We start from the raw sequence: 19,515 nt of genomic DNA, 5'->3' as shown, positions 1-19,515 counted from the left end.
AGTTTTTAACACCCATTATTTTATTTATTTGGTACAGTTAATAAAGTTATGTTTTAAATCATTCACTTATCACACAGAGCGTGAACCTGAGTGCTGTATTTGGGTTCTATCTCTACCCCACCTTCAAAACTACAATGTAGACACAACACATTTAATTGGATGTCATCATGTACTACTGTTTATAATATAAGATCCCTATAAATAAATGCCATATTGTTATGTGTTGACATATTCAATACTGTGAATGTTATTAAAGCTACCAAAACGGCAATTGTTCTTACTCAAAATCAATATCTTATTATAGTTTATGATTATTTTAGTACTTGGATATTAGGTATTAATTACAACAAATAATTACATGAATATTTACAATAATACATTTATCTTTTCTGACCCCCATCCTAACATTAAAAAAAATATGTATAACTTCCTAAATCAATTGCAATTCTGGATTATATTATGAGATTTTTGTTTTGAGTTGTAGTTTAAAATGTGATTTGTGTTCCTATTAATGACACAGAAGTAAATAACTACGACTTGCAACGAGCATAAAAATAATCAGCTTTTCCTTGATACAGTATAGGATTGTACTGTGGACACAATCCCTTTTCAGAAGCACACACACACACAACCCCCCCCCCCCCCCCCTGTACCTCCGCCGGGGGAATGCAATTTAATTTGGGCTATTAAAAAAACCAAAAAGCTTTTGCTTCTGTTTAATGTGTCCATTAAGATGATATTAAGAATGTGATCCTTACCATGCACCTCTTAGCCTTAATTTATCAAGTTATATTTTTCACTTCGCTTCCATGTGACTGGATAAAAGATCTGCCTTGATTCATTACGTTTGTTCTTATAAAAAAAAAGAAAGCATTTTTATTCAGTGTATCATGCATCACAGTTTTTTTTAATATTAAGAGAAATAATGTGAAAAAATTGTTATTTTGCTATTTGACACCAGTGTATACAGTCAACTACAGGCAGTCACTGAGTTCCAAGGCTATGCCGTTGAACTATAGAGATGTGGCAGATGTTATTGCACACCAGAGAGAACAATAGAATGGTAGCTCCACTCCATTTTAGCACGCAATTAATGCTTTTAAATGGCATTTACTCCCACTGGCACATTGTGTTCATCCAGCAGCACAACCAGAGGAGGGAGGGGGCGTCATGGGTGCATTTGCACCCCCCAAGAATTTCATATATTGGAGCAGGGTGGCAGAGGTATGAGGAAGGCACATGGGAGATCCCCTCCCACCTCTACAGGGAGTTGTAGTCCAGCTCCTAATGTAATGCTACAATTTAGGCCGTGATTATACCCAAAACGCAGACACGAACTGCAGGGCGGCAGACCAGAGAACAGACCTGGGATTTTGTATTCTTCAGGCAATGGCCGCATCACATGAGCGGTTCAGCCAATGAGGGCTAACGGCTCATGGCCACGCCTCCGCCATGACTCCCTGTCTCTTCCGGCTGCCTCCTGCCTGCAGTGCACATGTCGCTCGGCCACGTCGCAACTATGACATCACCAGATTGCGTGCACGTCTAGCCGTAGCTGGTATAATCGAAGTTTTAGAAAGACAGCCGGACCACAGGTCCCAGAATCCGTTGAGAAGCAGGAGGCAGCAGCCATTCAGTGCAGAGGCTGGCTGCCATGTGACCTCCTTCTGTAATTTTTCCCTCAGAGGTAGGACTATCCTCCCCCCTCTATCTCTCACTGCCCACTGCCTTATCGCTCTGACCCCTCTACTGCACCCACTGCCCTCTCTGACCCTTCTCCTGCACCCACTTACCCTATCACCTGCATCCACTGCATTCTCTCTCTCTGACTCCTCTCCTGTACTCACTGCCCTCTCTCTGACCCCTTCTGCACCCACTTACCCCCCTCCTGTAGCCACTGTTCTCTCTCTCTTAACCCTCTCCTGCACCACTGCTCTCTCTCTCTGACCCTCTCCTTCGCCCACTTACTCCTCTCCTGCTCTAACTGCCCTCTCTCTCTCTAAGACCCCTCTCCTGCACCCACTTACCCCTCTCCTTCACCCACTACCCTCTCTCTCTGACGCCTCTATGCACCCACTTACCCCCTCTACTGTACCCACTGCCCTCTTTCTCTCTGACCACTCTCTTGCACCCACTTACCCCCTCTCCTGTACCTACTGCCTTCTCTCTATGACCCCTTGTGATGGTAGGGGTAGATTTTGCTGCTTCTAAATAAAGGTTAAGCCTGCCATTACCCCTACCTGTCAATAATATCATGTCATTATTTATGTATGTACAGTTTATTGTATCAGTCCTACATATGCTCCTCTTAAAGAATGTAAAACACTGATGTACAGCTCGGTTCAAGAGTGAGGATCTGTAGGGTTTAACATCAGAGTTTGGTATTGTAGGCCTGGACCCTGATGGGATTAAGCCCATTGTTGAGGAACCACGGAGAGCTTGACCACCTGCTGAGTGGATTTGCTCTACAAGAAAGCTGTAATCCCTGGGGCTGCATCTGTATGGTTTGTCTGTGGAAGGGGGAGACCACAACATCTTGAGGAAGCCTCTTATCACCCATATATGCCTCCAAGCAATTCCCAGATGGTGGGAAGCCATGCAGACCGGACATACCATCCTGCTCATTAAGCGATGATTAATTTGTGCTTTTGCCCCCCCCCCAACACCAACCCCCCCCTCCCTTACCCCCCATGCTACGGAAACTGGCCGGCAAGAAAGTGGCATCCTGGAGAAGTAACCTGTGCCTGTTTGCCAGAGCACACCTGCAGCAACTGAAACATGGGGATCAAGTAGATGGCACCCCTGTTTCCATATTACCATGGAAACTTTGGAAAGATAACATAATGTGCCTTTTCGACTTTAGGATGTGTGGAACAGAAATGTGAACTTTGTAAGAAGGCTAAAACTAATAATTTCAGGAGAATTATTTTAGATGCACTTGAGAAGCAGTATAAATATACTTCTGCAGAAATCAAGAATGTGAAAGACAAATAATGGACTATTATGGCATCTGAGGACTGGGCTAGAGTTATCAGTGACTTAAACTGATGAAAACATTACATTAATAGAGTATGTACAGATGCAGCGGCAATTATTTTAACAAATCACGCGGTGTCTACCTCGGAATACGCATGTCATGGCGCGGGATTACTTCCAACCGTACCGCCTTTAGACGCGAGTGCAGGCGAATGCATAAAATGGTATTTTAGTGTTCTGGATTTTAAACACCTGAAATTGACACAGTAGCACAGTAGCACAGTACTGTACACATTACAATTCATTCATGTCATATAATTGCACACAATCCATAAAATTCAAACAAAGCAACCGCGATAAACGTGTGCCTGTGGCGATTGGCCGCGTTCATGCCGCGTGGAGTACAGCAGCGCACACGAAAATGGAGCCGTGATGCCTTAAAATAATGGCTGCTGCATCTGTATACAAAAAAGTATGTGGACTTATATTTACAACCACTGTTAGGGTCTCTCTCTTCATTTTTGTGTGAAACTACAGATCTCTTGACAGCACTGGAAGATATGAAATGGTCTAATCAATTTATTTGGGTGACTATGGATGCCACCTCTTTATATACCATTATAAACCATCAACAGGGATTGACTGCTGTTCATAACTTTCTCACCAAATCAGATTTATCCATGGCACAATGCACATTTATTTTGGATTCTATTTGTATAAAGTATATAAAGCATTTAAAAGTTATATTTATGTATCTTTTTATCACAGTGTTTCCAATTGTGGTTTACCATAACCTTGTAAGGAATCAGGGAACACGTCTCCTGCGGCATGTTCCCTCCTTACCTCCTGCTGCACAGCATCCTGCTGCAAGCGGTCAGAGAGCGCGTTCCTCGCGGCACGCTCTCTCCTTGCCTCCTGCTGCACAGCGTCCCACACACCTCACAGAGCACGCGCGCCCATGGAGGGCTTTCAAGGATCACACAGAGCTTGGCTCCGTTCCTCCGTTGGTATGCGCGGCCGCCCCGCGCGGCGTGCACACATGACGCGCGTGCACCACTCCCCAGCTGCGCGTCAACATTAATCTCTATCCCACCTGTCTCCTGCACCTTGCAGCCTATCCCTGCTTCCGCGGAGGCTGTGCCTCAGTCCAATTTGTCCAGCTCTCCTATATATGCTCAGCCTTTCCTTTCATTCTTTGGCTGAGCATAGTTCATGGTAGCCTTGTGTTCCCATGTCCCTGCCTTGCCGTGTTCCTGTTGTGCTTTAACCCTCTGCTGCTTATCTCTTCTGTGTACTGACCCGGCTTGACTTTAGGACCTCTCTCTGGATTACTGACCCCGGCTTGCCTCTGACCATCTGCTATTCTCCAAACCCAGATCACCACACTCCGGACACTAACTGCTCTTCTGGCACCTACCTACGACCTCGGCAAGTATCAAGACTAACCCACTCTCTCCAGCTCAGACCGGTGATCTAGACTATCCACCCTTCAGGCGTGCATCCGCTGCTGTGGGTGCGCAGTTTCATACTTTCCCACATCAGTACCGAGAACCCGCATGTTCGTGGTGAGCGCAAGCGTTACAAACCTGTCATATGCCAATGTGACAGTTTTAGTTCCTGAGCAGCGGATTAATGATCTGAGTCTGGTCTGGGTTTAAGATCTTCCCCTGTGTTTTTGCAGGTGTACACAATTATACCAGACCTCAGGATGACATACGCAACCCATAATCAGTACTTATAGATCTGCTAACACACGTTACTCACTCTTTGATAAAGTGCTGTAGTAGCGTGAAATGCATTAGAGGAACATGTCCTCCATTTTTTGTATTGTTAGTCCATTAAATTATTTATATTAGCTCTTCAGCTTTCCAGACCATATTTTTGTTAGCTGTGCACGATTTGTTTTCTGCAAACAGTTTATTGTTTAATTATGTCAGAGAGTGTAACTCAGTAGTGTTCAAGTGAAGTAGATACAATGTGCTTGTTTTTAAGTAATGTTGTTGATTTCATGCAATGTTCCACTGATACCATTGTTTTAATCCTTCTTTTTATCCTTGTCTTGCAGATGCTGCAGGTTTCTCGAAGTTAACACCTTGTTCGTAAAGAAACCACATTCAGGGACACAGCACATCATTATTGGCTAATTAAGGTAGCAACTGCCTTTTCGGCATCTCTTTGCATTGTAGCTCCCGCATGTATGCACATTCATTTGATGAAACACACACATCATGGATTCCATCCAGTAGGTGTATGTATGTACAGTATGTCTATATTTATATAGCACCATTAATGTACATAGCGCTTCACAGTAGTAATACACATTGCAATCATATAAATAACAAATAATACAAATAACAGATCATGGGAATAAGTGCATCAGACAAAAAAGTAACATTTAGGAAAAGGAGTCCCTGCTCTGAAAAGCTTACAATCAAATTGGTAGGAGGAACATACAGATACAGTAGGAGGGCATACTGGTAAATGCGTCTTCAAGGGGCCAAGCTTTATGTATCATGTGTATAGTGTTAGCCACGGAGCTACTCAGATGCTTCGTTAAGCAGGTGTGTTTTAAGGTGGTCTTAAAGGTGGATAGAGAGGGTGCTAGTTGGGTGTTGAGGGGAAGGGCATTCCAGAGGTGTGGAGCAGTAAGTGAGAAAGGTTTAAGGTGGGAGAGGGCTTTAGATACAAAGGGGGTAGAGAGAAGATATCCTTGCTTAGAATGCAAGAGTCAGGATGGTGCATAGCTAGAAAGTAGGGCTGACATGTAAGGAGGGGCAGAAGAGTCTAAAGCTTTAAAAGTGAGGAAGAGAATTGAATGTGTGATACGGGATTTGATAGGAAGCCAGGAGAGGGATTTCAGCAGGGGAGGTGCTGAGACAGATTTAGGAAAGAGTAGACTGATTCTGACAGCAGCGTTTATGATAGATTGTATGGGGGACAGGTGAGAGGCAGGAAGGCTGGACAGCAGAAGGTTACAGTAATCCAGGCGGGAGAGAATTATGGCCTGTGTCAGAGTTTTAGCAGTTGAGCAACAGAGGAAAGGGCGTATCTTTGTGATGTTGTGGAGAAAAAAGTGACAGGTCTTAGATACGTTTTGAAAGTGAGAGAGGAGTTGAGTGTGACATCTAGGCATCGTGCATGCAATACTGGATGACTGAAGAGTGTAGAGTGTTCATGGGCAGTAATTTAATGGAACACATATTGTATGCATTCCATTCAATTGTATATACATGTACCACGCATGTGCACAAATTCAATGGAACATGTTAAAAATCCATTTATTATATTAAAATGTATGAATTAAAACTTATATGAAGGCAATTGTATTAAGAATATGTTGTAGGATTTTGAATTTTTATGTAACAAAGGGAACTGAATCCTAAGTGAGATCTGATATATAGCAGATGTTGGGGGTTTGCTTATTAAAGGCCTGGTAGGAAATATGAGCTGAAGTGGTTTGAAATTCCTTTGTCCCAAGCACCATGAGGCAGAGAGGGGGCAGAGTTAGGCTGCGCCCATAGCACGGGAATCCGTGCTGAGCCGTGCGGGCACTCGCGCTGAGCCCCTGCATCCTCAATGAGGATGCCTTGAGAGGGGGCTCACTCAAGCGTCAGCAGGCGTGCTGACGCGTTGGATTTTTGAGCCGACAGGCGAAGCTGTTTTCAGAGCGCTGTCGGCTGAAAACATCCAATCAGCGTGAAGCAGTATTTACATATAAAGGACACTAGATGGCGCTCAAACACTATACCTATGTGCAAATAACAGTGAAATAAACAATCAATTGAAATAAAACAAATTATATATAAACTTCATCGTGCAATAAATAAAAATAAAAACACTCAAACCCTTGTAGGACTGTTTCAGGGTCCACACTCAAAGTACAATGGAACGGAACCAGGGGAGCGTCAATACCTGAAAAAATATATACAAACTACCATAGTGTATACTGTATATAAAGCAACATATAAACGGTAGGGCTCCAAGGAGCAACAGGGTGCTGGATTAGGGAATATAGTCCATAAACAGCATATAATTAGGGAGAATAATATCCCAGAAGAGAGACAACAGAGCCAAGGATAAAAAAGCCAAATCAAATTTATCCGGAAATGGTAAAATTCAAGGCTTACAAGATACCAGATTCAAACAGGCGTGGGTAACAGGTTTAAAGATGGAACGCCGAGTCGCGACCTCGTGGACCTCCTGCACGTCTGACTTCTCCACCGGTATCTCCTGTACTGCAGACTGGATGCCGATACGTCACTTCCGGGTTTCACGGAACAGTTGGCGCCAACGGAACATCAGCTGGAGACTGTCTCCCTCAGGATGGCACGTTGAGGGTTACGCTCTACGTGTTTCGCCGTATAGGGTGGACGGCTTCGTCAGGACGAAGCCGTCCACCCTATACGGTGAAACGCGTAGAGCGTAACCCTCAACGTGCCATCCTGAGGGAGACAGTCTCCAGCTGATGTTCCGTTGGCGCCAACTGTTCCGTGAAACCCGGAAGTGACGTATCGGCATCCAGTCTGCAGTACAGGAGATACCGGTGGAGAAGTCAGACGTGCAGGAGGTCCACGAGGTCGCGACTCGGCGTTCCATCTTTAAACCTGTTACCCACGCCTGTTTGAATCTGGTATCTTGTAAGCCTTGAATTTTACCATTTCCGGATAAATTTGATTTGGCTTTTTTATCCTTGGCTCTGTTGTCTCTCTTCTGGGATATTATTCTCCCTAATTATATGCTGTTTATGGACTATATTCCCTAATCCAGCACCCTGTTGCTCCTTGGAGCCCTACCGTTTATATGTTGCTTTATATACAGTATACACTATGGTAGTTTGTATATATTTTTTCAGGTATTGACGCTCCCCTGGTTCCGTTCCATTGTACTTTCAGCGTGAAGCAGTGTCAACTTCACGGCGCCGTGACGTTGACGCGGCGCGGGCTATTGGCCCAGCGACGTCACTGCCACGCCTCCCCCCGCCTGACCCTCTCCCTATTGCGCACGCTGGCTCGCCTGCATGTGCATGAAATCGCACAGGATTCAGCAGGCGAGCCTCAGCATCAGTGCAGCTCCGAACTGCTCCCCCCTCTATGGACGCAGCCTTGGTGATCTATACAGTAACTATGAGTTTCTCTCAGCAAGTCTTTTGCTTTCATTTGGACTCTCTTCAAGGACACACACACACAATGCATGTACTGCTGCGGCCAAGTTTATTCGAGCATTTGCCCGTTCTTGGCCGCAGCAGTATCCTGGCGCGCACCGCAGGGTGACGGGCGCGCGCCGAAGCAGCGGAAGAGCGCCCTCCGATCGGGGCGCTCTCCCTACCGCTGCCGGGTCCGCCGGGTCCCCCGGAACCCCCTGCCGCCGTCCCGCGATCGCGGGACACCAGGGCTCCCTCGGGGAGCCCTGGACGCGCGTGCAGGGGGCGCTGGCACCCGATGATGCGTGACCGCGCATCGGTGATGCGCGGCACGCTGAGGGAGTGCGGCTCGCAAGCCGGGACATTTCCCGGCTTGCGGAATGAGCCGCACTCGGATAAACTGTGTCGGCAGTGTATCATCTAAGGGGCAGTGTGTGTGTGTGAATAAGAGCTCCTTTGTTATATAACATCATGACTACATGTATCATCATTGATTGAACTTCCATTTGTAAGTAACTTTTTAAGAATAAATTGACTTTGTCTGCTGGGAAACCATCTTCTGGAATTTTGGAATCTTTCTGAACAAGAAATAATAATAAGTTGAAATAGTATTATTATTTCACAGAACACCTCAGTATAAATAGTGCGCGCATGTACAGCGGTGTGCCAACAAAGCCGCACAGTGTTTAATTAATGCATCAATATCTCGATTATCTTACAGGTGAAACTGTTTGAGACACAGCCAGAGAATGTTGGTGGAAGAAGATTGTATTATTTTTCCCAAATCTTTATTTCTGTTACTGTATAAAGCAATAAATATTTTCATAAATCCTTCACTGACGTACAGTGCAATGTTTGTTCCTCCAATTTACTTGAATAAATAGTGATAATTTATAAAGAATGGCTGTCTGTTATCTGAAGATTCCTAGCATCGATTGTATGGGAATAAGGAGTGGGTTATATTACACAGAATAGTACAAAATAGTACATTACTTTAGCAATAGCCTCCGAACACTTTAATGGATAAACTCAGTCCAACATATTCTTTTTGGACAAAAACAATCTGTTGAAAAACTTTATTGCAGAAGCAGCAGCAGCAGCTGTTTGCAAGAGTAACATTCACATAAAAATCAAGATATGCGTCTGATCTAACATAAATGAACTGAACTATAGTCTCTTAGTAACCTATCTTATACCAGAAGAAGGGGCGGGCATATTTAATATCAGAGTCAGCACTTACTTCATTGGACATCTTACTTTTCTTTATCTTGTTTTTCTTGCAGTAACTTGGTTATACAGTGGTGTGAAAAAGAAAGTACACCATCTTTGAATTTTATAGTTTTATATATCAGAACATAATAACAATCATCTGTTCCTTATCAGTTCCTCTGTATAGCAATGTATTCTAGAGTCAAATGTGAGGCCATCTGTCCGACAGCTAAAGCTTGGCCGAAATTGGGTCAGAACAATGATCCCAAGCACACCATCAAATCTACAACAGAATGGCTGAAAAAGAAAAGTATCAAGGTGTTGCAATGGCCCAGTCAAAGTCCAGACCTCAACCCGATTGAAATGCTTTGGTGGGACCTTAAGAGAGCTGTGCATAAACAAATGCCCACAAAAAGTGCCGTCTTAACGCATGGGCACGCTGGGCAGTTGCCCGGGGGCCCCATGAGCATAGGGACCCCATGCTAATCTATGCACAGACCAGAATTTAACACTAATTTTCCGATCACCCGCCTCAACATTCAAATCTCCCGCAAACTCGGTAGAAGGAGAAAAATTACGACTTGTTGCGGAGAGTTGGCATGTCTGCATTCGCCAGAGAAATGTTGCCATTTTTATTGCTTGCAATGATATGGAAGCAGAATATTGTAACGGATTCGTGGGAGGCAATAAACGGCTGGGGTTGTGTAGGCAGGGCCCAGTGCACTGCTTTGCCCGGGAGCCTATAATGCCGTTAAGACGGCTCTGCCCACAAAACTCAATGAACTGAAGCAACGTTGTAAAGAAGAGTGGGCCAAAATTCCTCCACAACGATGTGAGAGACTGATAAAGTCATACAGAAAACGATTACTTCAAGTTATTGCTTCTAAAGGTGGTTCTACAACCTATTGAATCATAAGGTATACAGTACTTAGTTTTTCACACATGGCTTCTCCATTTTGGCTTTATTTTTGTTAAATAAATCATGACACGGTGTAATATGTCATGTGTTTTTGTTCATCTGAGGTTGTATTTACCTAATTTTAAGACCTGCTAAGGAACAGATGATTGTTATTACTGTATGTCCTGATATGTAAAACCATAGAATTCAAAGAGGGTGTACTTGCTTTTTCACACCACTGTACATTTTGCAATATACTGTATTTGAGCAGATTAAGCAAAAAGAAAACTCATGTGCTAAGCAACCTCATCTTTCTCAAGGCCGACAGCTGGTACATCTCACTCTCTGATTCTACAAGGGGGTGTAATATACAGGTATAACACAAGAGGCCCAGCTAAACAAAGAAATTACAGTCTCAGCACTAAGGAAAGTTCAAAGGGAAAAAAAAATTTGCGCGCACACTCACACACACACACACACACACACAGAATTTCACTTAACCCATAACGCAATGAAACACAAAGCATGACTCTTGTTATAGTTATGGAAAACAAAAGCCTGGGTATAGCTATGCAAATTAATAATGTGCATTGAATTTAGGTTAAAGATACACTCGCAATGTCTATCGTTACTGCAAAAGACTACGGCAGCAAAATACTGTTTGGCAGCCAAGGCTCAGCCATGCTCACAGGAAAGCAATATGCAAAGAAGTAGCAGGGAATCAAGGGAACGTGCTACATATATACCACCGCAACAGCGTCCCTTTCGTGTCAAGCTGCACTGGCTTTTTGGGGAGTGTGGAAGCTGCTGAAAAGGTGGAGACCCAGTTGAGGAACTTCCAGGTGCACAAGGCGCTGGAGGCGGTACACAGTGGGATTGAAAGATAGGTCCCTAACAGTCGAGGCCCTAGTGCAGCTGAACTAGCTTCACTTATGGTACTTTACTTCATTGTCTTCCACTGATTTTAATTATTTAAGGGAAGATATTTCAGGGAGAAAGTAAAAAAAGATACAATTATGAGAGAGTCTCCCATATAAATGGGGTAGGGTCACAGTTAGCCAGTGTGTTTGCCCCAAATATAAGAATTCTGATTAATATGTTTCCATCATTTAATATGATGCTAGAAGAATAACTGCAGCATGGCACTATTTTCCAAATGTTGATATAGGGACTCTAAAATATTATTATTTTCTCTCAACTATAGGTTTGTAGGAGAAACAGTATGGTGTTAATTCTCCGTCTTTTATCACCAAGATGGGAACTATGGGGTCCCCACAGCTGAACCAAACTAATTACCTCTCCAGGGACCCCTGGTTCGCAAGATACTTAACAGCAAGGGTGGCGCCAGCACTTCCTTGTATTTACATGCCCTACAACATATGGGTCAGACAGATTATATTGCAGTTTTTTACTGGTCCGCATGACGCAGGAGATTTAAACCACCAATGCGCTTGCCTTCAGTGGAACATATCTATGGACCAGGGGCTCCCCGGTGATGAAAATATCAGCACTGGGGACCCTCTAGTTTAGTGCGTTTTAGACTTAGGGTCACAACCCACTACTGGGTCATCAGAGATTATTTGCTGAGTCACCACTAGCCAGTGGTGAAACCACGTCCCGCTAAACCCGTATGCGGGTGGGGGGGGGGGGCAGTCGCCCTGTGCTGAAAGCTGTCCCGGTGGCAGCAGGGTTCAAGCCCAACTTCCACGTCTGGCTGCTCGTGCTGGGGCCTCACCTTGCTGTGGGAGGCAAGGCTTTCACTCCGTGCCCAATTCCTCCTCCCCCTGCCTGTTTCCCCGCCCAGAAGTTGGGCCCAAATTCATCATATGCAACTGCAATATGCCACTGCATGGCAAGCTAGCACTGCAGTTAGCTCCCACACTGACACCACACCAGATCAGCCCTACCCACAACATAATTGAGTGGGGGGAGGAGAATTGAGTTGAATCATGGGGAAGAATTGAGTGAGAGATGAGGGGGAAGAATTGAGATGAGTGTAGCCCGGTCCCCTCTGGCTCCCAGAGACCCCCTCCTTTGCTTCAGCGCGGTCGCGGGTGCCGCCGGACCCAGCGACGGACTTGCCGGCTGTTTCCAAAGGTGGGGGCCAGAGCAGGGAGCGTTTTGAGTCTCGGGAGGCTCGGCGGCACACCCGGCTAGCGGGGGCCGCCATGATGGTTTGCACGCGCGGGCACAGTAATCGCGCATGAGCAGTGAAGTGGGGGAGTTGCGGCGGCCATTCCAAAGTCGCGCATGCGCGGTGCAATTGTGCACGCGGCCCCAATGTTACAGCAGCCTCCACACGACTACAACTCCCATGAGGCCTAGGGAGGAAATCCCCAGGTGACCCAGAACAGCCAATAGGGCTCAAGGATTCTTGGCAGTTGCTTTGAGATACAGTTGGCAGTTGGCAGTTAGCAGTTGGAGCAGGGAGCTAGTGAGTGAGGGTGCAGGGGAGCAGTAGCCCTTGCACTAGGCCAGATAACCCCCCAAATGCCCCAGATAACGGTTACCCTTGCCTCAGTTTGTTGGATGCATTAGGGACAGGCCTTAGAGAAGGTGATCTGTCCCTTTAGCTATTTGGTTAAGTAAAGATACACTCTGTGGCGCGCAGACTGATTTCTGGGTCTGGGCTCAGACCCCTCTATATATACAGACTATCTTACCAGAGACTAATATATATATATATAGACTATCTTCACGGAGGCCATGCTAAGCAGCGACTGCGGCCTGCCGGCTGCAGATGGATCCCCTCCAAGGTACAGACGTTGCTGAGCCGCGGTGATATTATCCACGCCGGAATTCACCCCACGCGTAGGAGGACATCACGTCGGATCCGGCGGATCCAAACCCAGTTGAATAGCGGCACCCGTAGGCTGGAGCCCCGGGCAGGTACCTTTAGTAGTGCACTAACACTTAAAGGGATAGCGCTATCTCCAACACATTGAGTGGGTGTGGACATAAAAGGACATCAGGGGATTGGTGCCCAGCACCCAAGTACTTTGGAGGAGGGAATATTTATGGTGATGTGTGCACCCAGTGCACTTCTATGTGTATGACTATATGCATTATTCTGTGTGGTACAGGTACCGAAGTTATTAGTATTAGCAATAGTAAACAGTTATTAGCATCCACTGTGTGTGTGTGTGTGTTTTATTATTGTGGTTCCTGTAAGAGGACCATCCCACTAAGGTGGGAGCCCTTACAGGTGGAGGCGCTGTGTTCAATGAATGATCATGTAACCCCAGGCTCCCAGTGGCGGAGGTTCAGGCCTTCTGTGAGCCTATCAGGTAACGCACCATACCCGGTAACACAATTGTATTTCCCCACATGGTCCCCATCTGCGATAGGGGGGGGGCAAAAGGTGTTACATTTTGGAGGCGCTGCTGAGATCTCAGACCTGGGGTGCTCTATTAAAGTCTAAATTGAGCTGCTGCAGTCACTACCATGTTCTCCCCGTCTAAGCAACAAGTGCGCGACTGGGCGCTGGAATTAGACGAGTCCCCCCACCATGTGCTCGCGGTGGGGGATGTGCCAGCAGGAATCCCCTGTCAAGAAGTCCTTAATCAGGTCAGATCCCTTCCCGGGTTCGCGCGAGCCTGCCAAATAGGGTGGAGATGGAACCCCACATACCGCTGGTACATACTCCTTATAGCATCCCGTTCTGAAGTAAGGGACAATATCACCCCTGCCGCGCTACACTTTCCGGGAGCCTTGCCTCCGGGGTGTCATGTCATTTTCTCAGAATTACCTAGGGCACTGCCGGCCCCCATACTCTATCCCGAAGCCACACCGGGACCCTCCCACGGCCAAGGGAAATATGACGCGTTACTCTCAGGACAGTCCTTGCTATATTCAGAGCCATTGATACCTAGGGTAATCTTCAGTCCCGGACTCCCCGTGGAGACCCTTCTCCAGACTGGGCCCTCGCCCTCCATGTCCCCTGAAAGACAGACAAGTACCAGACGTCCAACCAGTATACCCTCCCAGGCCCCTAAGTCCTTACAGGTGGACCCAGCGACGGGAGGAATCCTACCTCAGCTAATAGAAGCTCTGAGCCAGGCCTCTCATTCCCATCAATACCGCAAACTCAAGATATTCTCCGGGAATAGACCCACGCCGGCGGGTGAGGCAGAATTTGAGGAATGGAAAGACCACACGGAACACATGCTCCCGGAGTGGACTTGCTCTGATACAGTAAAACGGCAACGGATTGTCGAGTGCTTACGATCCCCTGCTACGCATATGGTGCAATTTTACGATAATAAACACCCTAACGCTGACGCGGCAGCCCTGATTCAGGCCCTAACCCGGACATATGGGGTTCCTAAGGACGCCGTGTCATTACTGGCCAAATTCTACTCGCTCACGCAAGTCGAAGGAGAAGAAGTGTCAGAGTTTCTTCGTCGGATCCAGTTGGCTCTATGGCCTCTGGTAAAGAAGGAGGTTATTCCGGCAGCCCAAGCTGATGGCATGCGAGTCCAGCAGCTTCTGCCCGTGGCGATACGAGTCAGCTGTACTCTCTCTACAGATCAGCCTCTAGATTTCGAAGAGTTGATGGACAAAGTACTCGCTCACGAAGGTAATCTGCGGTTGCACCGGCCAAAGCTACCGAGTGACTCTACGAGACGAGAAAAGTCCGCTACTTCGACGAAAGGACATCCTCAAGATGAACTAAAGAGAGCAGCAATCGCAAAGGCCAAAGAGATCGAAGGTGAGGAGGATTCCCCTGTTCATAAAACTCCTATTGCTGCACTACACTTCCCCAAGAGGGAGTCGGCGGCATCCAGGACTGGGACCTCTCCGGGGGGTCAAGCTTGCTTCAGGTGCGGCCAAGAAGGGCACTTCGCTAAGACTTGCACAGGGACAAGAAAGGTCAGGACCGACCCACCCAAAGCCATGACCTGCACGGCGCAGACTGAAGAAACTCCTTCTCCGTCCGAGGGCCCCACCCCGCTGAGCAGTCGAGAAGCCATAACCACAGACGCCTACATTCGGGTGGGACCAGCTGCTCTTATACGCATCCTCGTGGAAGGCATTTACGCAACTGCCTTGTTGGACACCGGATCTCAGGTGACCATTGTGTATCGCTCGTTCTATGATCAACATCTGAGTCACCTGCCATTGCAAACTGCGGACGCAATGAAACTCTGGGGACTTAGTCAGGAGGCCTACACCATTGACGGCGTGGTGAAACTTCGGCTAGCCATACTACAATTGAACACTGGCAAGTCCCATCCAATGGAAGTGGAGGTGCTAATATGCTCCGAACCTCAGGAGCCTCCCAGTGCCCCAATTATCTTGGGAACAAATACCGATGTGGTACGGGCAGTGTTCCGAGCATACTTGAAAGAGGCTTGTGAATTACCCCTCTCGGCTCTACCCATACAACCCAGTATGAAGGAAGACGAGCCGCCGAGTCCGGATGAAGTAGAATACGGCGACTTATTCAATACTCACAATGGAGTGACCGTGATTCCCCCAGGGGGAGTAGAAGTTATGTGGGCGGAATGCTGCTATCCAGAACGAGACGAAGCCGATCAGCTCTTCTCCTTAGAGAGTGTGCCCGAAGAGGATGCCTATCGGGGTTACCGACTTGTGCCTGAGATCCGAGAGTGGAAGGGCGAAATGCCTCTGAATGTCAAGGTATATGTTCACAACACCTCTCCCTATCCCATGCCCTTAGACTATTGGCAACGATTGGGACGGATATACGCGGTTACCTCTGTCGATATGATGTCCGCCCAAGTAGATGATGCAGCCTCCATGGAGCAGCCCACAGAAATGGCCTTTGACTTTGGGGAATCCGCCTTGTCCGCGGCATGGAGGGCACGGCTGACTGCCAAGTTGGAACGGCGGAAGGACATATTTTCCACGGGTGACATGGATGTGGGCTGTAGCCGAAATGTCCAACACACTATCCGGCTAAGTGACACCACTCCGTTCCGAGAAAGATCTCGTCGTATTGCCCCTCGAGACGTGGAGGATGTGCGAAACGTGTTACGAGAGATGGAAGCAGCAGGCATTGTGACTGAATCCCGTAGCCCCTACGCCTCGCCGATCGTGGTGGTGAGAAAGAAGAATGAGTCAGTGCGATTGTGTGTCGACTACCGGACCCTGAACAACCGTACAATTCCTGATCAGTACTCACTGCCACGAATTGAAGAAATTCTCAATGCCCTGGCGGGAAGTCCGTGGTTCAGTGTCTTGGACTTGAGGTCTGGGTACTACCAGGTGCCTATGAGTCCAGACGACCAAGAGAAGACAGCTTTCATATGCCCTCTGGGCTTCTATCAATTCACTCGCATGCCTTAAGGTATTTGCGGAGCCCCAGCAACGTTCCAACGGTTGATGGAAAAGACGATCAGGGACATGAACCCCCGAGAATGCCTCGTTTATCTGGATGACATCATTGTTTTCGGCAAGTCGTTGGAGGAGCATGAAACGCGACTCATGAAGGTGTTGGATCGACTGGAGCAAGAAGGCCTAAAGTTATCCTTGGATAAATGTCGATTTTGCCGTACCTCAGTGACCTACGTGGGACATATAGTATCCGCTGAAGGGATAGCCACGGATCCCGCCAAAATTGAATCAGTGATGGAATGGCCAAGACCCGGAAACGTCATGGAGCTACGCTCCTTCCTAGGATTCTGCGGATACTACCGCCGTTTTGTAGAAGGGTATTCCAGTAGAACCAAGGTTCTTAACAATCTTCTCAAAATATACCCAGAAGATACGGGCCGACCTGCTACATGGGCGCGAGCGCCGTTCGATGACAAATGGACAGATACCTGTGAACAAGCATTCCTTGATCTGAAAAAATGTTTAACAGAGACACCCATTCTCACATACGCCGATCCTGAACTACCCTACGTCCTTCATGTGGATGCAAGCCTCAACGGGCTGGGAGCCGTACTCCATCAGAAATATCTGGCCGGTCTCCAACCAGTGGCCTATGTCAGCCGCAGTTTAACCCCCAGCGAACAGAACTATCCCGTCCATAAGCTGGAATTCCTTGCCCTCAAATGGGCGATTGTGGATAAACTCCACGATTACTTGTATGGGGTCAACTTTGAAGTGCGTACAGACAATAATCCGTTGACATACATAACGACCACCGCCAAACTGGACGCTGCTGGCCATCGATGGTTAGCATCTCTCGCAAACTACAGATTTACCTTGAAGTACAAGCCTGGGCCGCTAAACATTGGAGCTGATGCCCTATCTAGAAGGCCTGGACTAGGGGCCACCCCGGATGAGGATATTTGGGAGGAAATTCCTGGGCCAGGAATGCGAGCCCTGTGCAAAACCGCAGCTATAGTGGGGAATAATGTGGCCTTCTCTGAATTACATGTCGTGGATTCATTGGGATGCCAATCCAAGGCTCTACCTGCTGCCTACTGTGATCCTGATGGGCTGAACGTCACCTTTGATAAAATTATCTCGTGGAAAGATATGATACAATATCAAATAAGGGACGCAGTAGTGGGCCTTATCCGCCAAGCCGTGCAGAAAAACAAACTGGATATGCTGAAGCGTGCTCCAAGCGACGTGGTGGCGATTCTCATGCGGGAAGCTGACAAATTCCAGATGGACTACGGCCTACTCTATCGGGTGGTACAGTACCATGACCATCCCGAAAGGAAGCAATTGGTCCTACCCCGAAATCTACAAAATAAGGTCCTGAAAGCCTTACACGATGAACATGGCCATCTGGGGGTAGAAAAGACTTTTGGGTTGGTGCGTGATCGGTTCTTCTGGCCACGGATGCGTGAATCAGTGGAGCGACACTGTCGTCGGTGCTACCGATGTATCCAGCGCAAGACCCTCCCTACCAGAGCCGCCCCCATGGCTCATCTGAAAAGTTCGGGTCCCATGGACTTGGTGTGCATGGACTTTCTGTTTATTGAACCTGACACCTGAGGCATCAGTAACGTATTGGTCATCACCGGCGGAGCTACGGGTAAAGGGCCTCAACAAACAACTTTTCATAAAGGAACTCCAATGAGTAGACCCCTGGATCATCGAAGCCCATGCTTCATGCCCCAAATAGACTTTTCAGAGACATTTATACCCTCAATGGGAGAGGCTGAGCCTCAGGACTATGCACATTACTCTCCAGAAGAAGTAGAGCCAGAGCTTCGCAGAAGCCAAAGAATGAGGCACCCTCCCAATCGGGTAGCTTACGATTCAGTTGGGGCACCCCACTATGAGGCTCAGCAGTGGTCACGGGCCAAGATACAGACCGTTATTGTGATGTTCACGCAATTGTGTAATCTCATGTAGAGCATTGCACGGTGTTACGTTATATAATTGTACTACATTTTTTTTATTATATAATTTCTGTACATGGTTATGGTTGCTACCCAAGCGAGGTCGTTGGGATTTTACCAGGGGGAGTGTGTAGCCCTGGTCCCCTCTGGCTCCCAGAGACCCCCTCCTTTGCCTCAGCGCGGTCGCGGGTGCCGCCGGACCCAGCGACGGACTTGCCGGCTGTTTCCAAAGGTGGGGGCCAGAGCAGGGAGCGTTTTGAGTCTCGGGAGGCTCGGCGGCGCACCCGGGTAGCGGGGGCCACCATGATGGTTTGCATGCGCGGGCACAGTAATCGCGCATGAGCAGTGAAGTGTGGGAGTTGCGGCGGCCATTCCAAAGTCACGCATGTGCAGTGCAATTGCGCACGCGGCCCCAATGTTACAGCAGCCTCCACGGGACTACAACTCCCATGAGGCCTAGGGAGGAAAGCCCCAGGTGACCCAGAACAGCCAATTGGGCTCAAGGATTCTCGGCAGTTGCTTTGAGATACAGTTGGCAGTTGGCAGTTAGCAGTTGGAGCAGGGAGCTAGTGAGTGAGGGTGCAGGGGAGCAGTAGCCCTTGCACTAGGCCAGATAACCCCCCAAAGGCCCCAGATAAAGGTTACCCTTGCCCCAGTTTGTTGGTTGCTTCAGGGACAGGCCATAGAGAAGGAACTCTGTGGCCTTAGAGAAGCCACTCTGTGGCTCTATGCTTGATTAATCTACCTTGATGTACGCATAACCTTGAAACACCTTATATATAAACATAGTTTATTACATTTTTCACGATGAGTGTTGTGCGCTTTGTTTGATTTTTTGTTACTAGATTCTAGGGTCTTGGGCTACCCTTTACACAGCAGCAGACGCTCATCTACATTGGTATATATTTATTTACCTTTTCCACATGGTGGGGTGTGTTTTTTTTATTTAAATTGACATCACAATTAACACTTTGTATTAAGTATATATTTTAGTGCGCACATATTTGTTTTTTCTACTTAGA

General features: G+C 47.4%; 1 protein-coding gene across 6 annotated transcripts in view; it reads right to left on the bottom strand.

The window, feature by feature from the left end:
- Positions 1 to 19,515, bottom strand: part of LOC142489263 (amine oxidase [flavin-containing] B-like) — a 221,312-nt gene that overhangs the window by 194,921 nt on the left and 6,876 nt on the right. The window contains exon 2 of one of the 6 annotated variants that reach the window (XM_075589726.1): positions 759 to 852. The exons of the other annotated variants lie outside the window; for them this stretch is intronic. The gene's annotated coding sequence lies outside the window, so the exon portion shown is untranslated. The remainder of the gene's footprint in view (positions 1 to 758; positions 853 to 19,515) is intronic. 6 annotated transcript variants of the gene reach the window in all.

The sequence above is a fragment of the Ascaphus truei genome, chromosome 3 (assembly GCF_040206685.1).
Source record: "Ascaphus truei isolate aAscTru1 chromosome 3, aAscTru1.hap1, whole genome shotgun sequence".
In the NCBI taxonomy this organism is placed as follows: Eukaryota; Metazoa; Chordata; class Amphibia; order Anura; family Ascaphidae; genus Ascaphus; species Ascaphus truei.
This window is presented reverse-complemented; position numbering and strand designations above follow the sequence as displayed.